The sequence below is a fragment of the Falco cherrug genome, chromosome 11, assembly GCF_023634085.1.
Source record: "Falco cherrug isolate bFalChe1 chromosome 11, bFalChe1.pri, whole genome shotgun sequence".
Taxonomy (NCBI): Eukaryota; Metazoa; Chordata; class Aves; order Falconiformes; family Falconidae; genus Falco; species Falco cherrug.
The window spans coordinates 10,370,451-10,389,012 of record NC_073707.1 but is presented as its reverse complement, the minus strand read 5'-3'; the positions used below and the strand labels follow the sequence as shown (position 1 = coordinate 10,389,012).

The following is an 18,562-nucleotide window of genomic DNA, read 5'->3' as shown; positions in this document are numbered from 1 at the left end:
TGTCCATGCTGCAATTTAACACCATTCCTGACATCAAATCTTACAACTAATCCTTAATTAACCTTTCTGAATTTTTCTCCTTAGATTGCAATATATGATTATCTATCCAGCCAATTAAACAGTCCATGAACATCTGATAAAATATTTATCTGATTGCACTCCCCTAACAACTACGAAAATTTCTCAACCTTAGAACACATAGTGCATTGAAATGCATTAATGTTGTCCGTCTGAAAGAGACAGATGTTTTGCAAAGTGATTTACAAAGTGATAGTAAGTTTCCAAAATGGAGAGAGGAAAGGCAGAAGGGAGTTACACCACACTGGAAAATGAACTTGATTTCTACCCCAGGTGCAGACTTGCAGGCATTCCCCTCGATTTTTGAAAAGACACCTCTAACCATGCTTGAAATTGCTGAGCCACGTCCACAGGACCTAAAATATTCCCAGTCCACACCCACGCTGTAGAAGAATAAAACAGAAGACAGCAAGTAGCGACTGCTCTGAAAAACAGCAGATAAATCTAAATAAAGCGAGATCCCTTCCACGCAGCTCTCCCACCTCCCTGCACTTTTCAGACCCCTCTGTTAAAGCAGGCAGCCTTGCCGTCGGCTCGGCGTCACGCAGCAGTGATCCCTGCACTCAGCACAGCTCAGCACGAAGCCTCCAGCACTTTTTCAAACTCCTCAATCCACAGGTGAGCTGCTCATTTTGCCAGATTCGAGACAGCTGTTCTTGAAATGCACGTTAAATTAAGTTTGAAGAGCCTGAAAATGCCAATGACCCCTCAGTCCCCGCTTTGTATCATGAGTGGAAAGCCTGACTAACCCATCACACAAGTCATTCTTGAATTAAAGCACCCTTCCAGCATTGCCCAGCTTTTTTTCCAGCTGGGCACTCTCTCACCTCTCAAAATACCCTTTCACGTTGCAGGCACAAGCGACATTTGTTTCTATCAACCCCATTTTTGCCTTCAAGAATCCCCCTGCCTCCAGGGGATACAAACACATCCTTGGGGCTACTTCCTTCATCTCTGCTCCCAACTCCTTCAGCCTGAATCCCATCACTTGTTCCACTAAAACCTGCCCCTGAAGCACTTGTTGGCGGGACCTCATAGCACGTCACTTACTGGAGAGGAGGTTCTCCTTCACAACATTAAGAAAGATCCAAGGCAGCTTCCTAAGCAGAGTTACAGACTCCATAAAATATGATATCATGCTCCGGAAGGAATTTGTGAAGGTGCAACTGGTCGCTCGTTTATGATCTTCCCAGGAAAGCTCCAATCCTTCACAGCCATAAGTATCTGTGAAAAGTGAATTTCAAGATTGCAGGAACTGTTAATAGGAAACAAACTTCAAATTCACAGACACCATTATCTGGATGACAGCAAAATCCATCCAGCACCTTCCAGACCCAGGCTCTCATCAAACATACACAGTATTTCCATCAGACTCGCCCATGAACAATCAGCACAGAGAAGCCAGAACACAGTGTTTCCATCTCTGCTCCAGTTCTGCTAGCACACCTCACTCACAAAGCACCCAACTGCCTGACAATTCTTTACACCAAATCTCTGCTGGAGACATAAGAGCTAGGTGGAGTATTAACATAAATTTATATAAAAATGTACATAAACCAAAAAATATAGTTTGATCCCAACAGTTATAATCTTGTACATCCAAATCTCTAATTTCCTTAAAGACCTCTTGCATGCACAACTGAGTGCAGGATTACAGTTGGATTATAGGGACAATCAAGCCTCATATATAGCATATATAGTTACAAATATACAAATATTATATAAATATAATAGCACAGTGATTATCCACCCCTGGACCAAAGTAAAATCAAGTTATACACACCTATACCTTGGGGGAAGGAAAAAACCCTCAAACCCCAACCAAATGTAACATCCCAACTTAACTAATCAAGGGATCACGCTCAAATTTTCAGTCTTGCTAGGCAATGCAACTCATAGCATGAGGGTATCTTCTCTGAGCAACAGAGAAGATTTTTATTTATTTGTTTAAAATACAAACTAATTGCTTCCGAGATGTTCTGTGCCTGAGCCACTCTGCCCAGAAGGCACAGGGAGCTCTAAATTACCCTCTGCTCGCAGCACTGGCCAAGGATTCTGCTGTACAAATTTAGCAAAACCAAAAAACTCATTACTCTGGTAGTGAGAGTTAAGTGTTATTTCAAGATAAAAAGCAGCTCTTTGAGAGTAGTCATCTGCAGGGGGAACCCATGACCACGGAACTCCTTCAGCCCCCAGGAGATCAATTTTAGAAAGTAGCTATCATTGCTGCAAGACTGCTGTAATAAATTCTGTTGTCATCCCATCAAGTGCCAACGCACCCTCCCCACAGACTAGGGGCTCCGCTGGCACACGCAGGGTATTTGCAGAAAATCTAGTGAACGCGGCCAGGCTGATTTGAACCCCTTTGATTTTCTGATCAGCAAATGCTGTATTACAAAGATATAAAGGGCAAGCCATAACGCAGATCAAACCAAAAAATATTAATCACCACCATCAACAACTATTTTTCTGCAAAATTTTACAGCTGAAAATGCAAACTGCTTCTCCCTCATAAGCGGGAAGGGATGCAATATTTATGAGGGGAGCATTAGCTTCTTTCTAGCTTCTCCCAGCCCCAGGAATCCCAGGCACAAGCCTGGGCTCCATGACAGACGTGGCTGCCAGCACCATGGGAGCTACTGAACGAAAATCAGTATGCAGCGTCCAGGCAGACGGATTGGCATCCTGTGCTGGACGCGTTTAAGTTCTCTGCTTCCTCCAGCAGCACAGAGGTATGTACCAGCAAGCAGCTTTGCTCAGTTAAATTTTCAGTAGCTGCCAGCTCCCGGAGGAAACACCCGTCAGGAGCACACAGAAATGTTAGCACAGTCTGGCAAAGAGCTCTCCTTTTCTGCCTGTGCAGACGTTCCGTTCCCCGGCAGAGGCAGCTGGGGCCCAGGCATAAATGTGAAAAAGCAGAGGCCTCCCTGCCCTTCAGCATCCCGTTGGTCAAAGGGATATTCTGTGCAATGTTTCTATTTTAAATAAAGATCTCACAAACCGGTTTTGAGCTATTAGGGAAAAAAAGAAATGATAAGCATGATGCTGTGCTGCAGCTTTCTGTGCAACCTTTGAGCACAGAGGTTGCAGTAACTTGGGAGCAACAGATCACGAGCAAATAGTTAAGATCATCTGACGACTTGCTGCCAGAGCTGTAAGTTCAGAGACACCCCCAGCCACGCACCCAGGGCTGAAACTCAGCAGGCAGCTTCTAAATGCTGCTGAAGGACTGGCAAAACCCAGCCAGGCAAATAGTCCACTTGGGACCCAGCCAGACAAAAAAACTAGAGGACAGACCTCCTACCTGGCACAGGGGTGCTTGGTCCTGCCGGCAAGCTTCACAGATGAGCTCCTAGCAGCTCACAGGAGCAAGTTCTCATACCCAAGATCTGCAGGTGAACATGCTGCTGTACACACGTTCCACTTGAAAGGACCTTTGGCGGCCCTGACACCAGTGAATACACCCAGCAGCACACATACAGTCTACTGGGAAGCCCACGCACGCCACTACGCGTGCTTCTCATTGCCTCCCAGCATCCTTCAGACCAAGGGATCTATCTTGCACAGCTGAAATCTTGACAGGTAGGAATGGGTTTAAAACAGCAAGTCACTGCTTCACCGACCCAGTTCTGGACCCTCCTTTTTATCATCCACCCTGTTCCACCAGGAATTAGAAGGAAAACTCACCTGCCAGTGGAACAAGCAGACGTGCACTTGCATCAGTACCACCAGGAACCTCAGTGCGAGATTTTAGCGGGGAAGCTTTGGGTTCACATCTCACTAAAGGCTGAACTGCAGCATTTCAGAAAGGTGACAAACCTTGATTTCTACCTATAAGCAAGTGGCTCAAATAGGTAAGTTTTTCTAAGGTTTTTAATCACGCAAGTAATTTGAGCGTCTGATAACAATGATTCCTGCTGGCTAGACATCTAAGAGCACTTCACACTGAAAGCATCTCATTTCATCTTCTAGTTTTTTAATCAGCACAATTGTAGTTAAAAGAACATTCAAAGGAACCACTTACATTTCACTCTTCGTAGACAAGTTACCAGCCAAGCAGCACAGACTTCAAACACATCTGAAGTCACCAGGAGTTCTACTCAATCTCTGCATAACCACAATGAAAACATTCTCCAAACACAAAGATCTCCAGCAGCTGGCCCATCTTGCACTCAGAGACAAAGCCTGTCCTCAACCAAAGCAGTTACAGCAAAAGCTGTAATATTTAGGTCAGCAATCTAAGAAGGCAAAGACAAAGTATCAGATTGATTCATAATGCTCTTTGATTGCTAATCCTGTGCAGAATTGTGATTTACATTACTCTAGGAAAATCCAAGGGCTATAGAAAAGGTCCATGCATTTTGTAAAGGATCATTCAAAATGATTCTGTCACATCTTTTATCATGATCTTTACAAATGTCGAGTTGAGAACAGGGAAAATGACATCTTGCCCCCTGAGGGCTGCGCATGCTGCTGAGCCTCTCCCACATGTGGAACAGGAGTTGGACCACGGCTCTGCTGCACCAGTGCTGCCCTTCCAAAAGCTGCCAGTGCAACAGATCGAGCAGGTCAGGAGAAGCACAGGAGGTGGAAGAACTTGAGTTCAAACATCTCCTCCGTGCCAGCCGGCCTGAGAGCAAAGGGCAGGACAGCCTGACAGGGATTTTGGCCAGCACCCATTATCATCCTCCGCTTCCTCCAGCCTGGAGCAACGCAGGAGTGGGGAGAGACGCGTGCTTCCCAGGTGCCTGTGGTTGAGATGCCTGCACGGGTGGTGTCGTGCACGCACTACCTTTGGCAGAGCGCTGCCCTTCAGCAAGCCGTCTGTCCTCTGACTGAGGCAGGCAAGGAAATAAGCCTCTGAATATACAGTAATCTGCTTCTGCAGCCGAGTTCCTCCTGCACCAGTCTCAAGGACAGAGATAAAGATATGCAACGCTGCTGGCTGCATCTGCTTTGCCACTCATTACACCACCCCTGGCCACCTCATACTAGCAGCTCTAATTCCTCCCATGCAATTCCAGCTGCTGCAACAGAGGACTCGGCCAGCCATCGCTTCAAATCCAGACTTAAGTACTTGCCTATTTTGTCCCTCAAAAACTAAGTCTCTGTGAACAACGATGCACCTCCATTTATGCAGTTCGGTTTTAACCAAGAGACAGAGTATTTGCAAACAAACAGTAGCCACCAGAGCCAGCAGCCTGCTTATCAGCGCCTCATCAACAAATATTGGTTTGCACAAGAATTAAGCTACAGATGCTGATGTATGCCTTCTGTTTTTGGAAATTTAACCTCACGTTTGCTGTCTGCAAGAGCTGCATGCATGCCCAGCTGAGCATCACAGCACTGCTGACAATGTGGCAGCTCACTGCACGGGGTGTCCATCTCCATTTGCAGGCCGGCCACCACTTTTGCCAGAGCTGCACGCTTAGGCAGAGGTCCTCAGCATGTGCCCACAAAGCCCACACTAAGTCAACACTGCTGCATACGAACCCAGCCCAGAACAGAGCTCCTTCCACGGTATTTCGCCAACCTAAGGGAAGCCACCATAAAATGAAGGAAAGCAAGCCAGGCGATAGATTTATCTGGAGCCAAGCTGCAGCCCTGCACGGCTGCCCTGTCCCCAGCACCCGTGGTGGCTGTGCTGGAGCCTTCCAGGCACGCACCCCTGGGCACCGTGGAGCTGCTCGCCTCTGCGGCACCATCCCCTCCAGCAGCAAAGCCACTTACCAGCTGAACTAGAAGAAAACGGATGACTTGCCTAGACTCAGCAACTGCATCACCTCCAAAGCAGCGGCTTATCCTGAGGTGAGGAGAGCGGCTGCCCAGAGCAGAGGAGACCTGGAGATGGGCTGCCTGCCCTCTGAGGTCCCCATGCCTGTCGCCGGCTCCGGCCCTCGCTCTCCAACAGCAAGAGCCGCAGCTAATAGGAAAAGTTTGCCTCATTAGACGCTCTTGGCCTCTGTCCCAGGGGCCTTCTAGGGAAGATTTTTCCCGGGGATATTCTTCCTCCCAGGGAACGTTCAGCATCACTTGCAGCTATATGAACTCCTCACTTACTCAAAGCTTTACTAAAGCCTTCCCTGACCCAGTGACCCAGGCAAAAGGGCAGGGTTACCAAGCACAAAGGACGTGTGCTTGTTCCCTTACCGTGTCCTGGACCCCAACAGATAAGAACAACTCCCCGAGAGGCACGACCAAGGCCGACAACCAGGTCTCACAGCAAAGGCCAGGACAGAAGGCAGCCCTGTTCCACCACAGCATCACAGGGGGCTCCTTCCACCCACCACCCCCTGCGAGCAGCAGGGCATGCATCATGGAGCTCCCACATATTTAAGGTTATCCCAGCTCAGGGAAATCATTCCACAGTTGTGTCAGGAGGGTTCAAAAAATCCCGTTAGCTAGAAACATTTGAGGGAAGCGCAGTCTGGCGAGCGTGCCACCAAGGACCGAGTGCACGCTGCAAGTTAGATTAATTCCTCGCACATTAATAGGCAGCTCTGGTTTCTCGCTCCCTCACAGCCAAGAAAATCTGCTACAACCAGCCGCCCCACTGTGGCACCTTTTCCCTCTCGGGTGTTTTTTGTTTTGATGCTGTGGCTGCAGCAAGCGCCCAGGGGCTCAGCACCGGGCAGCAGCAGCCTGCGCCCCCCGCACCGTCCGGCTGCCCGCAAGCACAGCGGGCCCCCCCCGCAGCGAACCCCGCACAACACACCTGGAACGGTGCGAGGTGGTACAACACACCTGGAACCGGCCGTGCAGGGGTACGAACACCCAGCACAGCGCTCCTGACACCGCTCCCCGCGTGTGCCGCTGCCCCCCCCCGCAAGCACAGCGAGGAGGGGAAGGGGCTGGGGGCACCCGCTGCGGATTTCACGGCCCGCCGACCCCCCTCGATGGCCCGGGATGCCCCCCGGGACCGTCCCCCCCCCGCGGAGCAGGGGCCGGCCGAGACGGGGCGGGGGGCACAGCCCCGGCCACAACCAGCCACCGCCTGGGAGTTGGTGCGTGCGGCCCGGCAGGGCAAACCCAGCCCCGCCGCCGCGATAATAAAGTTCCGCCGCGGCGGAGCTGGCACTTGTCAGTCAAGGCGGCGGTCACTCGCGGCCGCCCGCCACGCGTGGGTCCCCCCTCCGCGCTGGGGTGACCCCCCGGGCCCGGCGCGACGACCCCCCGGGGTGGGCTGGGCGCGGCCCCCCGCCCTCCCGCGGCACCTGCGCCCCGGCCCGCCGCGCACCCGGGCAGGCGGGCACTCACCCTCGGTCACTCGCCGCCGCCACCGCTCGCTCGCCGCCGCCCGGCGCCGCCGCCCGCCTTTGTTGCCGCCGCCACGACCGAGGCATTTAAGCGCCGCTCCCCCGCGCGGCGCTGCGCTGAGGCGGGGCGGCGGGGCCGGGGCCGGGGCCGCCGCGCTGGGGGAGGTGCCGCCGCCAGCCCCGCTGCCGCCGCCGGGCACAGGCCGGGCCGCGGGCGGTGAGCGGGTCCCGGCGGGGGGCTGGCACCGGTGAAGCCTGGGCAGACGCTCAGGACGGCGGCTTTCCTGGAAAGGACGGGCCATGCAGAGCGGGGCAGCGGCGGCACAGCAGCATCCTCAGCATCCTCCTCAGCATCACCCTCCTCCTCCCGCCGTGGCGAGGCTGCCGAGACCGGCAGCTGCCCCAGAGCCGCCTTCCCCCCCCGCGGAGCCCGGGCAGCGCTTCGCGGGGCTGAAGCGCGGGCGGGAGCACGGCTGTGGCCGGTCCCGCTGGGGGCTGGGGACCTTCTCGGGGCTGGGGGTATCGCTCGGGGTCATGCTCGGGGCTGAGGGTCCCGCTCAGGGTCCCACTCGCGGCTGGGGGTCCCGCTCAGGGTCCCGCTCAGGGCTGGGGGTCCCACTTAGGGTCCTGCTTGGGGCTGGGGGTCCTGCTCAGGGTCCTGCTCGGGGCTGGGGGGTCTCACTTGGTGTCCTGCTCGGGGCTGGGGGGTCTCACTTGGTGTCCTGCTCGGGGCTGGGAGAAAGTTTCCCCATCCCCTTGCAGAAAGCCTGGGGTGGGAGCACTGAGAGCGCCCCCCTGCCCACCTGCCTTTAGGGAGCTTTCCCTGGGAACACCCCAAAAGCGACCGTACCCCTGTTACAAATGCAGAGCCCTGCTCCAGTGACACTGCCATCCATCCATCCATCCATCCATCCATCCATCCATCCACCCATCCCAGTTACAACAGGCTTATTGCGGATGCGATGCAGCCACAGCGATGGTGCTCTAGGAAGAGGCCGGCAGCCTCCCCGGCACCCCACCTGAGGGCTGCAGCGGGGGAGCCTGCACCCCACGGCTCCCTGGGGGCCAGCCCCCGCACCCCACATGTGCAGCTGTCACAGCTACTTTGTGGCTTCAACTAGCCTCAGGCTTTAACCACGTTCAAGCTCTTCTATTTCTGTTATATATCCACGCAAGAGCAGGGCTCAGTGTGTGCAAATACATTTTGCCAATTTCTGTGCTAATTAGGCTCCAGGCAAGCTAATATGATTATTGTCATCATAAAAGCTTGAGCTCTGGAACAGGAGAGACCCGCCCATGCAAGGCAGAACAAGGGTCCTGCTTAAATCAGCACCATTCCCCATGGGGGGGCAGTGGGGCTGTGGGACACGTACCTACCCAGTACCTACCTTGGCTTCCCCTGCTCAACTGGAAAGAGCAAGCAAGCTGTTTCTGGGATGTATTTGTATTTTTCCACCTCAAAATGGGTCAGCTTGTGCTCTGGGATCACATCCTCCAAGTCTGTGTCCAACCTCAGCATCTCACTCTGCGTTACTCCCATTTCAGCAGCAAGGTGATGTTCGCATGCAAGACCTCTCCCCTCCCACCAGAGTAAGGTCTTCCCAAGGGCCCTCTTACGTCAGAGATGGAACATCTGCAAGGACACATAAAATAATTTGAAATAACCCTCCTGAGGAGAAACAACCTGCAGAGCTATTGCAGAATGCAGGTCCTGGCCAGGTTTCTGTACAGCACCCCGTGCCCTTCAGGACCCTTGGCTGAGCATGCTGTTGGAGCATGGGCACTGGAGCTGGGCTTTCACGGCAGGCAGGCGCTTAACTGCATTAGGCAAAGCGGTTTAGGGCACTTCCCAGCATTTAAAAGCTGGTTAAACCTTACACTGTGCTGAACCTGAAGGCAGATGAGTTCCCATGGCTTTTGAGTAGGGACGTGAGTGAGATGGGCAGCTGGCCAGCCCACATTTACCACTAATTGTGGTATGTTTATGTGGATGTTTGCTCAGAAAGGTCTTGGCCTGGGCTGAGATCCTTCACCGAGCATCTTCCCTGTCTTTTTTGCACTAAGACTGTGTGGAAGTAGGAACCTGCTGTCAATGCAAGGAGCTGGACAAAAGCCTCCTGCACTCTCCCTCGCGGGCTGCAGGTCAGTAACACGCTGGGTCACGTTCTGCCTCTCCCTCCACCCACTCCCCTCCTGCAGAGGTCCCCTTCTCACGGGTCCTGGGCTCCATCTCAGATTCCCCTCATGCTGCGCTGCTTGCAGGAAGGAGCATAACTTCGCAAGTTTACTTGCCTGGATGGTACAGAAATCCCCAAACCACTGTGAGCACTTCCCTCGCCTCCTGACACTGTTCATCCCTACCTTCTTGCTGTGACGAGGTTTCAGACCATGACGGTGCCGAAAGAGGGACCACCTATGGTGGAGGGAAACCTTCCCCTACCTTTGGAAACTCTTAACAAAAACCTGCAGATAACTGAAAGCCTGGGAGCCTCTTCGGGGTGAACCTCACCCACTTGCCTTGCCATGCCCCCGGGCAAGCAGCAGAGGAGACCACAGGGGGAGTGAGGGAGAGCATCCAAATTCCAGAAGGATGTGCTGAGCTGTGCTGGCTTTTTCAGGCTCATGACTCCTACCTTCCGGCAGTGCTTCTTTCTGGGGAACAAAGCCGGCGTCAGCATCTTCATCCAAGTAATTTTTTCCTACGCTGCAGACGAACAAGCAGTTAAAGGGTAAGAGCTGGGAGTCATAGTCACTCCTCTCCATTTGTCACTCTGAAGAGATGGGCGGCCTTGAAAGAGGAACAGCATAAAAAGAAGGCTTTTGTCCTACTAGCCTGTTCCTGCCCTGTCCCAGCCACATCCCAGACCCGTTTCAGGGACTCTTGTACCACCCCCAGCATTGCAGCTGCTGCTGCACGTCCCAGCGTGACCGATTCTCCACTGGGTTCAGTGCCCAGTGCCCTTGGTGGCTTTAGGGGAAAGAAGCAGGCAGGTCTGTAGGTTGCTGGCAGACAGCTTTGCCCCCATGGTTATCTATATTCATGCAACTTCTGGTCATGACTGTCTCGGGAGGGAGGGGGCACACTCACCTGTGCGTTACTAGAAATGTTACAGACAAGTGCTCAGTAAAGAGATTAGTATTTGTGCTCCCTGCCTTATAATATTATAAGTTTGGGAATGATAAATAATGCTTTTATGGGGCTGTTAAAAGGAATCTTCCTCAAAGACTCCTTTATTGAGCAGCCTGTAAAGGTAGGTTTGAGTGGCTTTTGCATGAAAAAACTATTTCATCATCTCTTAAATTCCTTAACTCTTTGATTAAAGCTTTAATAGCTTTATGACAAAAAGTTGCCACTTCCTCAGTGTCCTAACCTAACTGACCTTGAATTGCAGGGAAACCACACGTGCTGCGCAGACCAGTGGCGCAGAAGTCCCATAACACTTGGGATGTGCATGGACACTTTCACTGCGTGCAATGACAGAAATTTTCTCCTGAAGCTTCTGGCTTCAGCACAGTGAAACCAACTGAGCAAAAAATATTGAAATTAAAGACAACCCCGAACCCCCACATTGTCCATCCTTGCTGCCCAAACCTGCATTCTTGACAACTGACTTGCATTCTGATCTTAAAAACGTCTGTTGGTGAAGATACCCCAACCAGTATCCTTTTCAGGGCTTGTTTATACTGCAGTTGGAAAGTTTCTCTCAAGGTCTTTTCAAAACTATTATTGTTATTTTTCCCCTGTCCCCAGTGCGAGACCGATTTACTGCCTTACTCTGTGGTAGTTTTATATATACTTAAAGGCTGAACTAATCTCCCTAGCCTTCCTTCCTCTGGATTACCAAAGCCAGTTCGCTCAGTCTGCCCTCACAGGTCACGTTCCCAAGCCCTCCCTGCTGCCCACCTCTGGTTCCTCCCCAGTCAGGCTTTATTTTCCGATGTCTGCCCTGAAGCCTGGCCTGCCCTGAGCAGAGGGAGGGGTTGCATGGTGCCTACACGTGCACCTCTACCCATATTCTCCATTTCATTGCTCTTCTCACAGCGGGCAGCTGTTACCAGCCTGTGCCCAGCCTGCCACGTGCTGCACTCACTGAGGCTTTTTTGGTAAAACCAGTGGCCGACCAGCCCCGTGCCAGACCTCCCTGGGCAGGGGCAGCAGCCAGCCCCCAGTCTGGAGAGGGGTGGTGGGCAGAGCAGAGCACGATGCCACCCAGACCCTTGCCCTCCCAGGCATGTTCCTCCTCCTGGCCTGTTCAGGATTCTGGATTCTTGCTCAGGCAGGATGAGTCTTGTTTTCTGAATTCCCGTGGGTGCCCTTTCCAGGCAAAAGTGAAGAAAAACAGGAGTTGGGCCATGGTGTTTCATCCCTTGGCTGGCTCCAGACAGTCTCCTGGGGCTGGAGAAGTCTAACAGAGCCCATGATTCATTATGCCCATGTTGTATTTATCTTTTAGTGTTGGGACGTTGCTATTCAATAAAAATATGGCACATTTAACTGGTAGGGAAATGGCAGACCCCAGGCAGCAACAGCACCGAGAAGGGAGGATGTGTAATTCCCACTGGCACGCATGCAGCATATACACACAGCAACAATTAGGCAGGTTCAATTGCCTCAGATTGCAGTTCCAGACAACGTTACTAATGCAAGTCCACACACAGCCTGAGCTAAAAAAGGCGGTTCCATTTTTTTTGCTGGAAAACTCTGTGTCACTGAGTTGCCACACATGGAAGAAAGCAACATCTTACTCGAAGCCAGGATTCTGCCTGTGAAAGGATTAGCAGGAATCCCAGCAGCCTACGGGCCATGTTTTCTCCTCCAGTTTCTATCTGCACAATACAGAGCTGAGGATGGGTACAGCAGCCTGTGAACTTGTATCTTCCTTTCATCTATCAGAGGACAGAGAGGGGCCGGATCCTGAGCTGGGATGTAGCGCATCGGGGATGCACCCCTGCTCAGCCACCTGCTGCCAGCCCTGCTGTGGGGAGTGGTCCAGGTTCGCTTCTGTGCATGGCAGAAGGAATCAAAGCATGGGGGAGAAGTATCAGAATGTATTAAAGGCAGCATTCACTCTGTCCAGACACCGAGTTTTACCGGGGTCTGGCAGGGTGCTGGATTTCTTTGCAAGATCTGGCCCTAGTGACTGGTATGAGCAAAGCCCAGCGTGGCAGCTCACAGGAGCTGGGCTTGCTCGGATTTGGCTTTGGTCATGGTTACTGACCACATTGGTCCTCTGCCTCCAGGGTCCCACGCCATGCCCTGGGCATGGCACAACCCCATGTATTCTGTTGTAGAACCTCACGGGTCCGTGATTATAATTTTCAGCTATCCTGTAGGCACAGCAGTGGGGTGGAGCGGAGTACACACAGACACAGGTAGCCCAGCCCCGCGCTCTTCCAGCTGGCACAGGCAGAGGTTGCTCCAAAGCCAGATCGTGATGCACAGCAACATGCAGATGAGAAAAATCACACCACTGCCTTTGGTGTTATGTTCCAGCCAAGCTAAAAAATAGGGACTAACCAACTGCAGGTAGCATTTTCCTTGTTTTCTTCACGCTGGAGAGAAGGTTCAAGTCTCAACAATTAACACCTAGAATGATTCCTGTGATCAGCATCCTAACACAACGGTGTATGCTGCTGATGTCTTCAGCTCCTTGCAAGTATAACATGGGGGAGAAAATGGCATTAGGCATTACTTAGAAAAGAGAGGAATTAATATACTTTAAAGCTTATCAGAACCAGATTATATGAATTATTTTCCCCCCACCCCTTATTACCTTATGTTAAAAAAAAAAAAAAAAAAAAGGTAAGTTAGCCTATCTAAGTAAGTAAACAAGGAACTCCTTTTCTGTAGAAAAGGACCACACAGGTTACACAAGTTCAACAGGGGAACTTGCGGTCCTTCCTATTGCTACAGAAGCTGCTGTCCTCCAAAAAACCATTTGTAGACTGGTTAAGTTCAAAATGCGACTGAAATGTCTTTAAATTACCTCTTAAACATCTAAAGCAATATCATAGTTCTACAAGAAAGTGCAGTGCCACCTACCCTGCAGGCCATAAACCTACCAAGGCAGCAGCAGGCGGTAATTGGGTTTTCCCATGCGTAGCTGTTACGAGCAGAAAGGAATGGGGGAGGACTAGTAATTTTCACAAACTCAGACTTCCCGGAGGTGAGGTGTACCACAGCCTCATCAGTGTTCAGGAGGAGGAGGAGGAGGAGGAGGATGTCTTCCTTGGATCGCAGCCAACAGTCTGGGAGGTCAAGGATGAGCAAAAGGAATTTCCTTGGATGAGAGCTGCATTCCCCAGCCCAGGCTCACGGGCAAGGGCCTCCTCCTTGCAGAGCTCTGTTCTACTTCTCATGGATGCTTGTTTTTTCAGGCTAGCATGAAGAGTGTGGTTGCCTGCAGCTGCTACATGGTCAGTATTCGTTCCTTTGGGTCAGCAGAAGTTGGTGGCCATCCTTTAAAGATTTCCTGCCTGCAGAAGAGCTGCCCTTCACTCTGCAAACATGGGAGTACAGCTGTCACACCCGAGATGTGACCGTCAGCGGTCCCCAGTCAGACTTTGGTTGAAGCTAGCCCCAAAATTCACTTTTCCTACAATAATCCAGACTTTGACCAATAACATAGTTATTTTTGCAGTCACCCATGCTGCTCCCTGCTGCAGCAGGCCATGCTCAGGCAATTGCTGCAGAAGTAGCTGCCGGTAGCCTGCCTGCACCCACCACTGCCCATCTGGGCCAGCCCGGAGAGCAGCCCTCAGTTTGCTTCTGTGCAAAATCAGCCCAAATCTGCCTGACTTTGCACTGAACTAAGTGAAGAGCTTTCACAGGCTCTGGTCTTCCTTAGTGTTTGGTTTTATGGGGGTTTTTTTTGCAAGGTGGAAGGCAACAGTCTTCCCCACCAAGGTAAATCACACACACACACCACCCCCCCAAAATAGTAACACACCAAACCTTGCTTCTCCTCTCTGTACTGCAAACCATCGTGGGTCAGAGATGAAAGTACATCAGGGCCCCGTGACCATGCCAGAAGTTTTGCAGCATCATTTTTTTTCTTTTCCAGAGGAATATTCTGAGCCAGAAGCTTTTACAGGCGAGTTTTGATTTTGTTCTCTTGTCCCCTGTAAATGCAAACAAACCACATGGCTCAAAAAGCAAATGTGCTTGGTCCGGAGCTGGCTGAGTCACGATGTTTGATTGTCAGTCTATAGTAATTAGACTGTGTGCACTAAACCATTTCATTATAAGGCACCCCAGAGTCAGGCACCTGAAAATAACATCAGACACCGCAGCTGATCCTGTCAGCACCTGCCATTAGTGGTAACATAATGTTGTGATGAAAACCAAGAACTCCACATGGAAACCACTCAATTTGAAGTGTTTTCCTTGATGGAATTTAATAAAAATATTTTTCTTAAGGTGTTTGGTTTTTTTGGGGGGCGGAGAGGGGGAACATCCTCAGCAAAATACTTTGTTAACAACAAAACATTTTCAAGCAGATCTCATCAAGACATACAACTCCTCAGAGTCACGGACAAATGCAAGAAGGCTCTACAAGCCTCCTCCTGTAGAGGAGGTGTTCCAGCCCAGCACAGAATTAAGAAACAGTGGATCCAGCACAGCTACTTCATGCTCTACCTGGTGTATGTATGCGCAGAGCTGAAGAATTAGGAGCTCACCTGAGCTAAACTCCACCCAGTAAGTCTGAGAAACCTTTGAAGAGACATCAAAACTCAGCACACAGTGAACAGAGAAAAGCAGCCTCAGCAGAAACCACCATTTCCAGGTTCATCTGGACCACAGAGTGTTTTTGTACCCACCATGCAATCACCGGGTATGGCAGGAGTGCTTTGGGTTGGACCAGAGATTTTGGCTCTGCTTACCAGAGAGCATCGGCTCTCCCCGTTCCCTGTCCATAGCAGAGTGCCAGCGATGAAGGGCGTTGCGCAGGCTCGCATACTTCTGTAGGGTGTTCTCATGCTGACTGGTTGAGTTGCCTGATGTGCTACAGCAGGGCTGAAATTAAAGGATGTATTAGACAAGCTTTAAGAAAAGAAACAATTGCTTACCTTCCTTTTGAGCAAACTCATGACAAGCCAACTGACTTTAAAATGTCCAAATGTATGCTATTCCTGCCTGCTTCTACAAAATCTAGGTTACCCTACGACCCCTTCTTTCCTTTAAATCCAGAACAGTGCTTTCAGTTTGTGAAAGTGTAAAATCTCTTTCTGAAGAAATCAGCTACATGATGTTGTGCAATGCTGCCCTGGAGAGGGTATGGCTCTTCCACCAGCCCTAGCAGGGAGGCAGCAGGATGAGTTTGCCGTGTGCTGTTCACATGAGAAGTTAGCAATTCCCCCTTGGCTCTCCTGGATATAGTTTTACTATTGCACATATACCTGCATCCTTAACATGCTTACACCTTGAGATCCTGAACTGATCTGCAAACTAAATAGCTGCATTTTCAAGTTCCAAATGTGGACAGATTTTACAGCCCTTACCTGTGTTGATCCACCTTCATATTTGCGAGAAGTTCAGCCGCAGTCCCAGCTCAACACAGCAATATGCCATAGATCTTGCCTTTTTAAGATTTCGCGAGAACTGGTGGGGTAGCGTGAGGTCCTTGGTCTCTCATTTTATGATGGTATGTTGGAAACTCAAGTTTACTCCATTCAGATTCTGGAGTCTGCTATTCAGGGGATTTTAAGATCAATGAATTACATTCTTTCATGTTCAGTCTTGATGTTGGTTTCCCAAAAAAGTGCAAGAAGAGGTTGTTGTAAGGGTGCTGGAAATGCTGATGACAGCATGTCCTGCACCGATGCTATGCATAAGATGACAAGGACTTTGAAACCTCAGCTGAGAAGGTAGAGTAGGGAAGGCAAGGTATCCAACAGGACTCGCCAGGACACCCGTGCTTGTCACACTTGCCTGCACTTGTAGCAACACGGCAGAATTTAGTCCAAACGAGCCCTGATATGACAAACTGGGGACCGGGAGGGAAACCATGCTCACCCTGAGCCCCACAGCCTCATGATTTAATACAACAGCTAGAATTCTTCTACTAGAAGCACAGCATGGAGGTTGTCAGGACAGCTTGCCAGTCCATTGCTATAATTTAACATCAAGCTACCCTTTTTGGGGGCTCATTTCCCAAACGCTCCAAGGGGAGAAGTCAGTTGTTGCTCCAGGGACTGGCAACCACACGACTCCTGCATCTCTGAGAAGAAGTGCCCTGTGGCCACAGCCATGTTGCAGCCCCAGCCTGGTGGTAGGAAAGAAACCTCAGCACACACAGACCCACCTGCCCTGCGGGGTTCGCTGCCTGCACGGTGCCAATTACGAGCGCAGGACAAACGGCAGTGGATTTGCACAAGGCAGTAGCATCCCCCAAGCCGATGGCTGCTCCTTTCCAGCCTCTACCAGCAGCAGAAGGCATACAGCATTAGCCTCAACAGCATTTCAGCATCACAGCATCACCAGCCAGTTTGGGTCTTGCAACCTCCCTGGCTGGTGCCATTGGGAGCAGCCAGGACCTGTTGTTCTCTTACACCAGCAGGAACAGGCTTCTCTTTGCTGCAAGGGGCTGCCCCTCCTGCCTGCTGCTCCCAGAAAATTCCCCAGCATTGCCACTTATATGACAAGGATAATGAAAATTTTCTCTCTTTAAAATTCACAGCAGGCATTTTTTTTCAGAGAAGTAGCTGTCCTTCACCATGTTTACAATGGACTCACCCAATAGTACTAGTTACTGTATGACTGCTGTGTTTCTCAGAAAAAAATTGGGGAAGAGAAGGTGACAAAAACAGCGTGGGGAAAGGAAGAGCAGCACATCCAGACAGATTTTTACCCCCCCTCTCAGAAGTGGGGCTCCACTAATGCCACACAACTGGTGCAGCACAGACCCAGCAGATACCCATTGCTTCCCTTTTGAAACATCAGCAGGTGAACTGATCAAAGTAACCCAAATAAAATATTTGAAAAGTATGTTATAAGGGTTACACTCGGGGGCCAGGATCCAAAGAAAACCTTCCCTCTTCCCATCACCCTGCAAAGCACAGGCTCTGACAGCCAGGCTACCCGTGCCTCAGCTCTCCTGCATCCCCCTACGCTTCCCTGCTTCCCAGGGGGGGTGAGGGGGTGCCGCAGGGGAGGATGAGGAGGGATCAGCTGCAGCCAGCTTGTCCTGGCACCGGGAGGGACCATTCCGCATGCTGGTCCAGGAGGATTCAAGGTGCAGAGGAAAGCTGTAGCAACCGGCTATAGGGGACCGAATGCTGTTGGTGGCAAACCCTGCTCTGCAGGATGAGCACCAGCACCAGAGCACTTATGGTAAAGCACAATATTCCTAAAAGCACTGGAATGACTCCAGGGACCCATAGCCCACTGGAAAGCATGCAGCTGAGGAAAGAGATAAGTGGTGTTTATACTGTTGAAGGAAAACATACACAGGATTCTTTTCTGGCCTTGGGATGCCAGATGAATAAGGAGTCAGGGCAAATAAAGAAGTCACTGGTTGATAATATATGCACGGGAATTTCCAGACAATGATTTATACTGACTCTGGTATATTTGCCAGTGCAAAAATACAGTCACAAGCAAAGCATTTGGGACGCAGCCCTCCTTTCTCCTAAACACACCTTGCCTGTGCCATTTGCTCTAGTTTGCTTTAGAAGAGGTTAAACAAGGGTCTGCAGATGCCTCCCAAGCACTGACACAGCTGGCGGCCCTTAATGCCTCGCTGCTTTTGCGCACAGTGCTCAAGAAACTCAAGTACAACTTCCCAAATAGTGTTGAGGTGCAGGAGACACAAAATCCCAGTTATTCTGCTGGGGTGGTAGTAAAGGCACTGACGTGACCGGGTAGGGGGCAAAGCTGCCTTTGCTTACAGGGAGCCTTTTCTAAGCTACCTTATTTATGGCTGGTGTGGTTACCTGTTCACACTGCCTCGATACAAGGGGGTCTTCAACCCACAGCCTCAACTTTCCTTTGGCACGGAGGGTTGTGTTCAAACCACAACCTAGGTGCCACAACCAGACCTTAGCTGTACAGCACCACTGCCTGTTTGCAGCCAGCCATGCCTGCAAAGCATGTGCACGCCTTGGCTTGAAGCAACAACCCTTTGCTCTTTGTACAACCCTCACTTGTAGCTGCCAGCTCAGCTGGACCCACGGCAGGGCAGGGTGAGGATGTGCCTTACATCCTCCTCGGCAGCTTCCATACGGAG

At 51.0% G+C, this 18,562-nt stretch overlaps 1 protein-coding gene and 1 long non-coding RNA gene across 5 annotated transcripts in view; both read right to left on the bottom strand.

Moving 5' to 3' along the window:
• Positions 1-7,656, bottom strand: part of ST6GAL1 (ST6 beta-galactoside alpha-2,6-sialyltransferase 1) — a 47,932-nt gene extending 40,276 nt beyond the window's left edge. For 2 of the 3 annotated variants that reach the window (XM_055723340.1, XM_055723338.1), the window contains exon 1: positions 7,336-7,656. The gene's annotated coding sequence lies outside the window, so the exon portion shown is untranslated. Of the gene's footprint in view, positions 1-4,102; positions 4,263-7,335 lie in introns of those variants that run through there. The other variant, XM_027808977.2, reaches the window with a different exon arrangement.
• A 1,371-nt stretch (positions 7,657-9,027) lies between these two features.
• Positions 9,028-17,981, bottom strand: LOC129737036 (uncharacterized). Of its 2 annotated transcripts, none has more exons than XR_008734387.1 (5): positions 15,837-17,981; positions 15,219-15,351; positions 14,290-14,456; positions 13,398-13,834; positions 9,028-12,984 (listed from the first exon to the last, which is right to left on the bottom strand). It is a non-coding gene; the product is annotated as an uncharacterized LOC129737036 (long non-coding RNA). The 2 variants fall into 2 exon arrangements; XR_008734388.1 differs by having other exon boundaries at positions 9,028-10,038.
• Positions 17,982-18,562: the final 581 nt, after the last annotated feature.